This window comes from Elephantulus edwardii, unplaced genomic scaffold (assembly GCF_000299155.1).
Source record: "Elephantulus edwardii isolate Elephantulus edwardi_28Jun2011 unplaced genomic scaffold, EleEdw1.0 scaffold00134, whole genome shotgun sequence".
NCBI lineage: Eukaryota > Metazoa > Chordata > Mammalia > Macroscelidea > Macroscelididae > Elephantulus > Elephantulus edwardii.
In genome coordinates, this window is record NW_006399884.1 from 7423225 (window position 1) to 7434302 (window position 11078).

Here is an 11078-nt window from a genome sequence, read left to right on the forward strand (position 1 = left end):
TATATGCACAGCAGGAGCCCCTGCCAAGACAGAAGCGCTGCGCTCCCAGGAATGGCGCGATTCTACCTGGGAATACATGGCTGAGGTTTGGAATCCTGGGTATCTGGGATGCTCTAACCCAGGAACCAGGGGATGAAGACCCTGGGAAGGCCCCAGCTACACAACCAAAGCCTGAATGGACCATAATACTTGACCATACTCATTTGAAGTCCCACAGAGGTAAAAAAGCATCAATATCACTCTTTATCTCAAGTATCAGTGTTAGCCTGCCTGTCACTAGCCTCTTTGGTTAACTAAAACGCTTTGCTGGTACCTGCTACATAAGGAGTCAATTGTTTCAGCCAGTATGTATTTTGAGTGCCTTCCAATCTGGGGGTTTCCTCTTCCAAGTCTACATCTGACAATGTTGCTTTTCTTTTCTTCTTAACCTGGAATCCCTGCTGATGCCTGTCCGTGATGGGGGGGCCCTGATGGTGTCTGGAGGACTGGTGCACAGCACAGCCGCACACAAACCACCACAGTAAGAAAAACTGACAGAAGGCTGTGCCCGTTCCTCTAATCTGGTTTTCACACTAGGATTAAGAGATATTTTTAAAGGCAAATTGGATCAGGATCATGTCATTTCCCTTTGTGGAATAAAATTCCAACTCCGTAATACACTCCTCAATGCCTCCAAATCTCATTTCTCCATGCCCACCACCTCCTCTTCTGTTTCCTGACCTTACCAACACTGCCTTGTTCACTGCTGCTGTCCCAATAACTGGACATTCTGGTTATTCAAGGAGCCCCAGTGGCATAATAACTGAGGTGTTGAACTTCTAACCAAAAGGTCTACAGTTCTAGCTCTCCAGCTACAACTCGGGAAGAAGATGGAAAGTCCGCTCCCAAAAGGACGCACATTAACCTGAAAGGTCACTGTGAGCTGGAATTCATTTGGTTATTTTCTTACACTGCACACTAATTGGTCCCAAATCAATATTGAGATCTCTGGCAATGTTAGTTTTTAGAATGTCCCTAATATTCTTTAAAATAATACTTTATTGTCATTTCAATGAATGTTTACACAGCAATGACCTGTTTCCACCTATACATAGCATCAACAACCATAAAACAAAACTATATCCACACATATATCCACATCTATATCTATCTATTGTGTACCACAGTGTTGGAATGCACCCATAGCTAACTCTCCAGCAGGTTTTCAGAGGCAGTTAATTGCACAGGAGGAGACTGCCCATCATTTTCTCAGGGAGCAACTGGTAGCCTCCAACCACATGCCTTTAGGATTGCAGCACAGATTCTTGCCACTAGGCCAGTACTGATCCCATGCCATCTTCCTGATCGAAAAAAAAACATGCATAGTTATTCATTTTCAATATGTTTTAGCTCTTTGGGGCCTGGGTCTTTTCAGAGTAGGAGCTCTAGTGACGTAACCTCTAGCTTGTTGCACTGCTAACTAACCCGAAGACCACATGGCTCTGTCAGTTTGAATCCAACATTCACTCCAAGGAAGAAAGGTGGACATTCTCCTCCCATTATGATCTATATCCTCATACACCTGACGCAGGGTCACTGAGAGTCAGAATCAACTTGACAGCATAAGTCTGAGCTTTATACAAAGCTTGTGTATCGCCAAGTGTCATGTAAACTAGCATAATTTTTCTGGACAGCAATTTGTCAAGATATTTTAAACTACTAATTCTCTCTAATTCAAGAGTTCTACCTCTAGGATCCTATTCTAAGAAAAGAATAAGGAGTGCAGGAAAAAATTTATGTTCCATGCTTTGTAATTTAAAATAGTAATAAAATAATGCAACTGATCAAAAGACGCAAGCACAAATCATTTTACTTGCATAGTATATTTCACAGTCTCTCTCACGAGTGCACGCGCACACAGACACACACACACACACACACACACACACACACACATCTAATAAAAGGAGAAATTGCTATCCTGAGGATGCAGGCTGCAGAGAGGTATAAGAGCTCAATTTTATAAAGTATGTAGGCACGTAGGGCTCTTAATCTTGCAAACTCTTGTTTGTTCATTGTATTGGAAGGAAAAAGGAGCCCTGGTGGTACATATGGCTAAAGCACTCAACTGATAACCAAAAGGTCAGTGGTTCAAAGCCATCTGCCATCACTTGGGAGAAAGGCACAGTCATCAGTTTTTCATAAAAATGACAGCCTTGGAAACCCTATGGGGTAGTTTTCCCTGTCCCACAGGGTCGACATGAGTCAGAATTGACCAACAAAACTGAGTTTGGCCTAGTGGCAAGAAGCTGAATTGCAATTCCGGAGGCGCATGGTTTGAATCCACCAGATGCTCTGCAGGGGAAGGAGGGACAATCTCCTGTACCAGTCAGATCTGATTTGATGGTACACACAAATAATAAAATAAAAATTAAAAAAAACAAAATTCAAATAGTTTAGCAGGACAAATAGAAAAAGGTCTTTTGATTCCATTTTCCAGAAATAGAGTCCAGTTTATCTTTTTTAAACTTTTAAAAAATTATCCATTCCTACATATATAAATAAATAGTTTTTAAGTCAACTTCTAATTTCCTTATTCTGAAACGTAACCTCAGACTGTTCAGTCACTTCTGACTCCTGCTGGCTGGCTCGTGGGCACTGGGGAGTTCCTACCTCTCTCCCACCTGTATCTACCACACTCGTCACCAGACTACATACAAGCAGCAGTGCTGGTGGGCTTGAACTGACAACCTTCTATCAGCAGGCAAACACAAATCATTTGTGCCCTCAGAAACTCCATTTCTGAATTGAAAAATCTCCTGCCATGAAGCAGATTCTGACTCACATCAGTCCTGAGGGGCAGAGCAGAACTGGCCTGTACAGCTTCCAATCTTGTGGAAGCAAGAACAGCGAGCTTCGTCTTTCCGGAGAAGCCGGTCCCTGAAGAAGGACTGCATACTTGGTAGAGCAGAAACTCCACTCATCGCCCTCCTGTCAGAACCAACTCATAGCTGACCTTCTAGCAGGGTTTCAGATGCTATAAATGAAATTGCATGAGAGGAGACTGTCCTTCTTTCTCCTGTGGATTCTCCTAGTGGATCGAACTGCTCAAGAGACTCAGTTTTGGTTCAGCAAAACAAATTCCTAGAGATGAGGCCAATGGACCACTAGAGAGCTTCCCTTGGTAAGGATGAAGGTGAACAAAAGAGAGGATGACCGGCAATGAGACGGACCGACCCAGAGGCAACAATGGACTCTAGCACAGGAGTGAGTGTGAAGATGGCACAGGATGGGGCGTAGTTCTGATGTACAGGGTTCTCCATAAGTCGGCCTGACTTGACAGCACATCATCACAGCAATCAGTAGAAAGGAAGCCTGCCACTCCTTTCTTCCCTGGAAAGGCTCTCCCCTTGCTACCAATTCTAACTCACAGCAACTCTCCTTTGGCATTCGAGGCAAAAATCTTTACTGGAGATGATAGCCCATATTTCTCTGGAGGAACAGCTGGTGGATTCCAACTACTGACCTTTCTGTTTAGCAGCCTGCAATGTTATGCACCTTGCCACGAGGGTTGCTTTCAAAGGGCTACTAGCACAGATACTCACTCCTTGCTCTTGAGTTGGAACCAACCCAAAGTTGACCTTCTCTTGAGCCAAAAGGGAGACGGTCCAACTTTCTCCTGAGGAGCGTCTGTGGATTCGAACCCCCCAGAGATGCCTCTGGATTGGCAGTGCACTCACCTGTGAACTAAGGCACCAGAGCTCCCTAGTTCCAAATGGCTATTGTTGTTAGATGCCTCAGAGGTTACTATGATTCTTAGTGACCCTGTTGACAGCAGACCAGAGCCTGCCCTGCAGCCTGGTGGCTTCAAACCATCCATCTTTTGGATAGCAGTAAAGCACTTTAAGAACTGTGCCACCAGGGCTCCTTTGCTGCACAGGGGCCACTAGCATTAACAGGTTAACAAGGCTTGCCAATGTAAACACCCATGGCTGCAGGCTTACTTATTTCATGAGTCGTGCTCTGAACAGACGAAGTGACACCGGCTGTTCCATCCCAGAGGATCTGTCAACCCAGTTCTGGAAGTGCCCGGGTCCTCTGGTCAGCCTTAATCTCCTGCTCCTATCACTGTCTGTCTCCACAGAATCCGGATACATCTAACAGCCTGCGGGCTGAGAATCAGACCAGCCACTCGTTGGGAGATATTTTTAAACAATAGTAAACAGACAAAAATTACAGACTCCCCACTTCACATGCAGATTTTCCAGCATCTCTGAGGACAGCTCACACATCCTTACCGTTTCCTGTCCAATATTCCTGCTCTCTGAAGTTCTACGATCCAAAATCCCAATGTCAATGTCCCTGAGTTGACTCTAAGTCACAGGGACCATGTAGGACAGAGTAGAAATGCCCCACCGGATCCCCAAGGCTGTCATTTTATAAGAACAGCAGTGGTGGCAGACTAGTTTAAGTGTGGGACCCCAAACAAAAGGCCAGGAGTTCAAACCCATGGGAGGGTGTTCCCCAAGAAAATTATTAAATAGTCTGTTCTCATAAAGACGCACAACCTCAGAAACCTAACAGAGGGCTGATAGGAGTCAGAATCGACTCCACGGCAGGGCGAGTGGGAGTTGGTAGCTAGGGTCTTTTTAAATGTTAGGCTGCTAGCCAAAAGGTCAGCCGTTCAAAACCACCAACCTGATGAAAGATGAGGAGTCTCCTTCCAGACTGCAGCCTCAGAAACCCTATGGGGCAGCTCTAGTCTGTCCTGCAGTGTAGCTCTGAGCCCAAATCAATTTGACGCCAACAGGTTTAGCTGAGCTTCTTCATTAGTGCCTAATAAGCATGCTGACATCTGTCCTGCCTTCATTACGGCTAAAACATAACCAAAGCTGACAACTTCAGCACAAATGGGTCACAGCCAGGCCCCTATCAGACTCAGGAAATACAATGTACTCGGCAAGCATGTCCCAGAGGGGTGCATTCCCGGGACACTTAAACCATGAGCTGACAGGAGGCCAGTGTGAGAGATAATGTCACGCTTGCCTCCTTGTTGCTGTGTGTGCTGTCGAGTCCAATTCTTACTGACTGCAGGAGTCACAGTAGGACTGTCCAATGGAGTTGCCTAGGCTAGCATTTCTACAGAAGAAACCCTGGTAGCATAGTACATAGCACACTGGGCTATTAGCCAAAAGATCAGTAGTTCAAATCCACCAGTAGCTGCTCTTCAGAAGAAAGCTGAACAGTCTCCTCCTGTGAAGACATACACCTCAGAAGCCGCACGGGGTGCACCTTTGCTAGCTTTACACTCTCATACGGGTTCACGCACTTTGCAAGTACTGCTTTGGTATACAATGAAGGTTCGCGGCCACCCTGTGTCAAGCAAGTCTATGGGCACCATGGTTCCAACAGTGTCTGGGCAGTTCTCATGAAAATTCAAACTTTTCTATAACAGCACTGAGTGCTTAATAGTCATGCCTGGGACCGATATAACACACGGGTTCAGTGGGAATCCAGCAGATTTATGCAACTTGTTTTATTGGAATGTTCACTCCTGCAGCAGGATAGAGGCTAACTTGCAATCCCTAAGGCTTACTCCATCCCCAAGGTATAGAGTGCTTTTCCACCTTACTCTCTCTCTCTTTGCCTCTCCCCCACCCCCTTCCCTCAAGCACATGGCTTCTATGATGCTTTGCATATTGTTCATATTACCATTCTGTTGTTAGGTGCCCTCAGGTCATGACTCATCATGACCCTATGAACAATGTATCTGAAACCTGTCCTATCCTGCAGCATCCTCACAATCTCTGATATGCTCAAGCCATACTTTTTTTTTTTCAGTATTCCCTTTCCTTGAATTTGCATTATGAAACCAATGTCACTGTTGCTGGTTGCTGGTGAATCAATTACCACTCAAAACCATGTGAGAGAGTGGAACTGCCCCCATAGGGTTCTTAAGGAATCTTTGGTGATCTTCAAGGAAGCAGTTCACTAGGTCTTTCTCCCACTAAGTTGCTAGATGGGTTTGAACTACTGACCTTTGGATTAGCAATCAAGCTTTTAACCACTATGTCACCAGGGCTCCTTCCAGGCATGCACATTACCTTAGACTTAGCATGCTATTCTCTACCCAACACTCACTACGCTCTTAGACTCTCAAATCTCTCCAACCAGATAGTTCTAATTGCCTTTGAAAAGAGTAATGTCCAATGGGTGTCTCCGTTCTCTGGTGCTGCTGCGACAGAGACACCACAGGTGGGCGTCTCTTAATTATCTGTAGTTGCTGATATTGTTATGTGCCATTGAGTCAATTATGACTCATAGCATCACCGTACTAACAATCTATGAATGTGCAAGCCCACTGTTACTGTCACCGTGACAATCCATCCCTTGAGGGTCTTGCTCTCTTTTGCTGATTCTCCACCTTCTCAGCATGTCTGTTTCTGAGGACTGGCTGCTTCTGACAGTATGACCAAAGAATCTAAGTTTCACTATACTAGCTTATAAAGAGCACTCTGGTTTCATTCCTTCAAAAACAAACAGAAGATTTCCTCTTTTGGCAATCAACGCTACATTCAATATCCTTCTCCAATACCACAAGTCAAAGGCAACAATTCTTCAGTCTTTCTTATTTATTCTCCAACTTTCAGGTGCATACCGAGCAAATGAAAATACCATGGTTTGGATCAGATACACCTTAGTCTTTCAACTGATATTGTTACTCTTTAACACTCTGGAAAGGTCCTTGACAGAAGATTTGCCCAGTGCAACATGTCTTTTGATTTCTTGACTGTTGCTATCTTGAGTGTTTACTGCAGATTCAAGTAAAATGAAATCACTGACATCAATCTTTTCTCCATCTTTCATAGTGCTGCCTATTGGTCCAGTGGTGAGGATTTTTGTTTTCTTGGTGTTGGATGTAACCCATATAAAAGGCTGTATGTAGTCTTCGATCTTCTTCAGTGATTCAAGTGAGATCACTTACCTAGTTATATGATGTTGCTGTAACAAAATCACTACACAACCACACAGGATCATAGGGGGGACAGGAAAGCAGAAAAGACAGAAACAAGGACCACAGGGTGGGAGGGCGGGTAAGCGATGATAAAATGCCACCACTGTTGAATGTTGGTGGATTGATTCTAACTCACAGTAACTCCATGCGACAGAGCAGAACTAACTGTCCACTATGGCTTTGTTGGCTTTAACCTTCTTTTTAAAAAATTATATTTTCCTATACATTTATAAAGAACTTGGATTTCCATTCATTCATTGTTGTACATTTTCCTTCCTGCCCCCTTCCCAGTTCTCTTTTTTCCTTTGGAAAAAAAGTTCTTTCATTGTATACAGTCCCTCCTCCCCCAAGACCACTTTACTATGCAGCTCTTATTCTGGACTCTTGTCATACCAATAATACCTAATCATATCTTCCTTTTATACAGTTCTCTCCTTTGTCTGTTTCAATTGTTGGCTTTAATCTTTATGAAAGCAAATGCCAAGCTTTGCTGGCACAGAGCCACCAGGCAGCTTCAAACCACAGACATTTGATATTGCCTGTCAAGCACTTAAATCACCACATCATCAGAGCTCCAGTTGGGAGGGAAGAGGGGAGTAAGACATGTTGTTGTTGTCAGGTGCTGACGAACAACAGATGAGAAGCCTGTGTTACCCTGTGCCATCTTCATGCCCTCTGTCCTGCGCAAGCCCACCGTGGCAATCACTGGGGCAATGCATCTCACTGAAGGTCTTCCTCTTTCACCTGTCCTGGCACCATGCCTCTCTCTATGAACAAACATCCTAGGGTAGATGACAACTTACACTCTGGGCATAAAATGACTGGCTGGGAAATTAAGTTTTGAAATCAGCAGTAAAAACCATCTCAATGCATGACCATCAATTTCCCCAGACACAGATACCCAGATGAACGCCATGTATATATGGGTCACGCTGAGCTCCGGAGTGGTATTGATTCTTTTTATGGCACCATCATTAACCTATTTATAATGAACAATTAACACGGAAGTGGGCCACCACCTTCCGACGTGGCTGGCTGGCTCTGACTTGTGTGGTATGATGCTCTAATAATGAGATAAAGGCTTGCTTTTTTAATTTTTTTTTATTTTACTCTGATTTATTTACAAAGTCTGAATGCATTGGTTTTTCACAAAAGATCCTTCCCATTTCCTTCACCTTACCCACTCATCGAATTGTGCAACCCTCTGGCACTAAGCCTTCTCAAACATGTCTAAGTCCTAGTGGTGTGATGGTCAAGCGCATGCCTGCTCACTCAAAGGTTAATGGTTTGAACCCCCCATCAGCTCTGTGAGATCTGCTCCCAGAAAGACTATCCAATACACATTATCCTCAAATCAACGCCAAGTCGTGGCGATCTTCTGTGGGGTGTCTGAGACTGTACATCTATGGAAAGAGACTTGGCCTCCTTCTCCATCAGAGCCACTAACGGATTCACACAGGCAATCTTTCTGTCAGCAGCCCACCATGTAATGCATACAGTGCCAGAGCTCCTCCCTGGAAAGCTTACAGCCTGAGAAAACCTCTGGGGCATTTGGGACAAAGCCCAAAATGAAATTCACTGCTATGAGGTCAATGCAAACTCAAGACGACCCTCCAGTGGACTTCAAAGGTTGTCCTCGTTACCAAAGCAGACGGTCGCATCTTTGTCTCAGCTGGTGTTAACCCAGAGCAGCCTCTGGGGTAGCAGCCCGCACATAACAGGCCACCACACCTCCTTCCCCGAACAATTATATTCTCGAGAATCTTCTGGGGCATTCACCTCTCTACACATGGGGTCCTTGAGTCAGAACCAACTCAATGGTGCCTACAACAACAACAAAACCCGCCAATGGGGCCTACCAACAGCAAAACCCAAAACCAAGTTCACTACCATGGAGTCAGGTCCACCTCACAGCCACTCTCCATCAGATTTCCAAGGTTGTTATCTCTATGGTAACAGACTGTCTCATCTACCTCTCATGGAGGAGCTGATGGATCAAACCACCAGCCTTTCAGTTAGCAGCTCAATAAGGAATGCACTACACCAGTTGTTGTGGTTGTTATGCACCATCGAGTCAACTCTGACTCATACTGACCCTATGTACAGCAGCTCTGAATCCTGCTCTATCCTGTGCCAACCTTATTGTCTCTGACACACCTACTCCCATTATTCCAGTCACTGAGTCAATCCATCTCATCATAGGTCTTCCTCTCTTGTGCTGTCCGTCCACCCTCCCAAGCATGATGGCCCTCTCTAAGGACTGGTCCCTCCTTGCAACATACCCAGAGTATGCCCAAGGGCATTTCAGAATCCTTGCCTCCCAGGAGCAGCCTGATCTCACCCTCTCCAGGTCGAACCTGTTTATTCCCCTAGCAGTCCATGGTACATTCAATACTCTTCTCCAGCACCACAGCTCAAACGCATCAATTTTCCTTCTATCATCCCTAGTCAGTCTCTTACAAAATATTAAAAAAGCAGATTAGAATAAGGATCCACAATTAGCACCCTTGGTATCAGAAGTTGTGAAATAAAAAGACCGGTTACATTGAGAATATGTGTCAGAGACAACGAGGTTGGCACAGGAGAGATCAGGGTTCAGAGCTTTTGCACAAGGGTTGCTATGAGTCGTAATCAACTAGGCAGCACGTAACAACCACCACCACCACCACTTAATCATGTGATACTTCCTGAAATACTTCCGTGTTGGTCAATTCTTTTTTGGTACAGTGAGTTATGACTTCCATCTTCTTTTGATGCTTCCTGAATCGTTCAAGATTTTGCCCATAGTGTCTCTCAGTACTGTAACGCGATGCATTCTGTTGTTGTGAGGTGCCATCAAGTGAGTTTGACTCATGGCAAGCTCATGCACAACAGAATGAAATGCTGTCCAGGCCTGTGCCATCGTCATAATTCCTGCCCTGCTCGAGCTCACTGGGAGAGTCCTGGGCCAGTCCATCTCCTCTAAGGTTGCTCCTTTTCACTGACCCTCTGCATTACTAAGCACAGGGTCCTTCTCTCAGAACTGGTTCCTCCTGATAACATGGCTACATGAGCACAGCCTAGGAAACAGGGTACAGACTATGGTGCCTTTCAAGTCTCTCCAGTGAGGCCAGTAGAAATCAGCATTGACCCAGTGGCACTCAACAACAATGTGTTTCGGCACTGGCCTGATCAATACACGGAAGTTCTTTTGTAGGTCAGCAAGCCACTGAACAAGTGAAGGTAAGGTGATGAAGAAATTTCTGGATGCACTAAATTCATTCAGGCACCTTTCCATGCGGGGACCACTGCCTCTGCTGGCTATATCCAAGCTGGCCACCGCCTTCTCCGCCCCATGAAACTATTGCACATCCTGCTTATGTCTCTCTGATCCTTGGTCACACTCTCTATCCCACATACTCACCTATTAAAGTCCCAGCTAAACTCACAACCCCATGCAAATGAGAGTGGGAATCCACACGATGAAGTCTTCCTGCTCAGAACAGCTTAGTGCTTACCACCACCCCCGGATGGGGTCCCTGTGCGTGCTTTCAGGAATGAATGAACAAGTACTCCACAGTGGTTAATATTGTGTGTCAGCATGGCCATGATCCCCAGTGCAGTATAATGACCCGATGTGCTGTAAATCCTAACCTTTAGATGTTCATGAGGCAGGACTAGAGACAGTTATTTGACCAGCCTGATCTGAATGTAAGGGGAGTCTCTGCAGGCATGTACCCTGCATGGAACAGATGGATGGATTCTGGGAAACTTCCTGTGAATCTGCATCCTATGTCTGGCTCATCAATTCTAGACTTAAGCCAGCAGCCTGTCTTACTTTCTCCAACACTGGATTCATCGGCTTCCACCTCTCCTCATGTGTAATCTGAGCTTGGACTTTCCAGCCTCTACAAGTGCATGCGCCATTTTCTTGAGATAAACTTTTTTTCCCTTTCTTTTTCTGTCTCTCCCTCACAACCTTTCTCTCCTTCTCGTGTTCACCTTTAGTTCATCTGTTTTCCAAGGCTGCCAATCTTCACTGAAGGATACTGCTCATCTTCCTCTCAAAGAGCATCTGGTGGATTTCAACAGTCAATCTTTAAGT